Below are 3,713 nucleotides of genomic sequence, written 5' to 3' on the forward strand. Positions count from 1 at the left end.
ATAAGAGAAGAATAAGTCAGTAAATGCTCCCAAGGTTCGAGGCTGATATAAGAGTCACTTGGTTTCAGTGAACTGGACTGGAACACGAGGCTTTTGTTTGCTGTTGAAAGTTTAGCACTTGAATTTCGGGTTGGGCTGTTCATTTCATTAAGGAAAATGTGGACACCTCATGCCAACCCCTGTTTTCTTTAGTCCCTGAGAATGAAAGGCATTGTGTATTCGGTCCACACATAAAAAAGTGAACAGTGACTTAATTGTACCCTAGGAACAAAATCTTTTACCTGGGGACTAGATGGGAGACCCCAGTCTTCTGCTCACCCGACTTCACTCTTTATAAAGTCAGCCTTGCTAGGAACCCCAGAGCAAATGTTTACATTGTGGCCACTGTTTGCATTTGAAATTGTAATCCGCAGAGTAGTTTCTCCTGGTGCTTACAAATGAGAGGAATGTGGCAAAGTGCGGACCTGGCTTATTCGGAAGAGGCCAGGCATTGGGCCCCAAGTCCCCTGACAAAGGCCAGACATCAAGCAGAAGGAGAAGACTGAAAGGGGAAGGAGAGAGTTTGTTTCCTCCGCTCAACCTGCCTCTTCCTTGTAAAAGCCCCAGTGACACAAATTGATGGCTGCGTCAGTCATGTGGGTCCCATCTGCTTGCCAGCAGTTCAGCTGTGGTTACATCCATTTAAAAAGCATTGACCTACTGTTCAGTTATCTACAGGCAAAGGCTATGTGCAGTGTGAGAATTCGGGGGTAGCAACTTTTTGGGCAGATAATGGCAGCCCCTTGATTCTTCCATCACACAAGGCTGAAGAAACTGTATCTCCTTGAATGGTGAGGTTGGATCAGAAGCCACTTTTCTCTTCTGAGAGTGGCTGAGGAGTTGGCTTTGCTGTTGGTTGAAGCCAGCACTTTGGTTGAGGACCTCAAGTCCCAGGACATTTTCTTTTGCCTTTGGAGTATCAGCTAGGACCAAGATTTTGAAGGTGTTTTGGTTCACTGGGGGAGAGTATTGACTTGCCAGAGGTTGGGGATAAAGTGTCTGAAGTCAAAAGAGTTACTTCAGAATTTAAAATTCCTAGTCCCTCAGTGATCCCATTGAGTTGTGATAAATTGAGATCGGTGAATAGCACAGCTAATAATAAAGACAATAGCAAAAACCAAGCTAGAATTTTTTGACCTTTCACACTACGTGCGTGCTGAGTCACTTCAGTTGTGACTGACTCTTTGCAACCCTGTAGACCATAGCCTGCCAAGCTTCTCGGTCCAAGGATTCTCCAGGCAAGAGAATTGCCATTTCCTCCTTCAGGGGATCTTCCCAACCCAGGGATTGAACCAGTGTCTCTTATGTCTCCTGCATTGGCAAGCAGGCTCTTTACCACTAGTGCCACCTGGGAAGCCCAAAATGGTCTTCCTTCCCACACCAGCAGTCTAACCCAGCCCATCTGGGTGAAAAGTAGGAATTCTAACCGCTAGACCTTGTGGGATTTCACACTATATCATAACCTTTAAAAGCATTATCACTTATAATCTCACAGTAAGTGGTTTTTATTTAAAAAATGAAACAAAATGAAAAGCAAGTATTGAGATTGGTTCCCAGGACAGTGGCTAAATATGTTATGTTCTCCATGAAGTCATGACATCATGGACCAAAGCCAGCTGGAATCAAGGTTGCCGGGAGAAATATCAATAACCTCATATATGCAGATGATGCCACACTTATGGCAGAAACTGAAGAACTAAAGAGCCTCTTGATGAACGTGAAAGAGGAGAGTGAAAAAGTTGACTTAAAACTCAACATTCAGAAAACCAAGATCATGGCATCTGGTCCCATCACTTCATGGCAAATAGATGGGAAACAATGGAAACAGTGAGAGACCATTTTTGTGGGCTCCAAAATCACTGCAGATGGTGATTGCACCCATGAAATTAAAAGACGCTTGCTCCTTGGAAGGAAAGTTATGACCAACCTAGACAGCATATTACTTTGCAAACAAAGTTCCATCTAGTCAAAACTATAGTTTTTCCAATAGTCACGTATGGATGTGAGAGTTGGACTATAAAGAAGGCTGAGCGCCAAAGAATTGATGCTTCTCCAACTGTGGTATTGGAGAAGACTCCTGAGAGTCCCTTGGACAGCAAGGAGATCCAACCAGTCCATCCTACAGGAAATCTGTCCTGAATATTCATTGGAAAGACTGATGCTGAAGCTGAAACTCCAATACTTTGTCCACCTGATGTGAAGAACTGACTCATTTGAAAAGACCCTGATGCTGGGAAAGATTGAAGGTGGGAATAGAAGGGGACAACAGAGGATGAGATGGTTGGATGGCATCACCGACTCAATGGACATGAGTTTAAGTAAACTCCAGGAGTTGGTGATGGACAGGAAAGCCTGGCGTGCTGCAGTCCATGGGGTCACAAAGAGTTGCACCTGACTGGGCGAATGAACTGGACTCACCGAACTGAACTTCCACCTTTGAGATGCTGATTCTTAAGACACCAGACTTGCTTTTATTTTTTAATTCTTTAAAAAGGTTTACTTGTTTTTTTATTTGGCTGTGTTGGGTCTCTGTTTCTGCATACGGGCTTTCTCTAGTTGCGGTGAGCAGGGGCTGCTCTTCGTTGCAGTATGTGGGCTTTCATTGCAGGGCTGCTCTTGTTGCGGAGCTCAGGCCCTAGGGCCTGTGGGCTCAGTAGTTGTGGTGCATCGGCTTAGTCACTCTGCAGCATGTGGGATCTTCCCATACCAGGGATCAAACCAGTGTCGCTTGCATTGCAAGGTGGATTCTTAACCACTGGACCACCAGGGAAGCCCCCAGCCTTGCTTTTATACAGTAAGCCAACTGTGACCCCTCTGGGAGCAGCTGTGATCTATACCAGATCACACATAGGAATGCAGCCTCCTGGGGCCCAGAAGGCCCCTCCCTCCTCACACTACCTGTGCCTTCCTGTTGATTGGAATCATATGCTGAAAGGTGCACCCATGTTTATATCTTTCTTCCTTGCTGAATCTGCATAGCTGGCAAACCATCCTGGACGAATGGGCCTCACTTCCTTCCACACGATCTGAGCTGGTCTTCCTCCCTGCATGTCTCACTGTGTGCTACATATTTCTCCCAGGTGGCACCACAGTGAAGGCTCTGTCTCTGAAGGATGGAAACAGTGCTCTCTAAAGAGCTGGTGACCCTTGAGTTGTGTCCTTGCACATAGCCATGTATTAGCATTACATCTGGAGGTGACATGAGGAAGAAGTGGGGAGGGCTGGGACTGGGGTGGTGAGGATAAGTGGTTCTAGAAGAGGCTGGGCAATATTTGCAGAGGTGGGCAGCACAGCAAGGGCTTCCCTGGCATGGTGTCTTGTTGCTGTCCGTCCCTGACCAGGAAGGCCTAGGCTCTGGAAGTTCTCCCAACTCTAGTCAGCACCTTACGTCAGTGTCCTATGGCCTCAAGACATTCTCTAGTCACTTATACTCAGCCCCAGTCTCCATAAGTATCCAGGAACTCAGCAAGCTTATGAAATGGTCCTACAGGATTCACTTCCTGCCCCTGATCTCTGTGACTCTATCCCAAGCTGACCCTTGATCATTTGAAGGTTTGAAGATATTTTCATTACTGCATGTTTGTTAGGATTAGTTTTGGCCACTTGTGACAGAAAACCCAAGATAATAATGGCTGAAAGAAAATAGGACTTTATTTCTACCTTGTGTAGGAGTC

General features: G+C 45.9%; 1 protein-coding gene across 3 annotated transcripts in view; it reads left to right on the top strand.

Moving 5' to 3' along the window:
* The window catches only part of DAPK1 (death associated protein kinase 1), a 218,005-nt gene that overhangs the window by 78,563 nt on the left and 135,729 nt on the right, over positions 1-3,713 (top strand). The gene's annotated exons all lie outside the window — the stretch shown is intronic.

Source organism: Moschus berezovskii, chromosome 7 (assembly GCF_049115385.1).
Source record: "Moschus berezovskii isolate FMDL1 chromosome 7, NW_MosBer_1.0, whole genome shotgun sequence".
NCBI lineage: Eukaryota > Metazoa > Chordata > Mammalia > Artiodactyla > Moschidae > Moschus > Moschus berezovskii.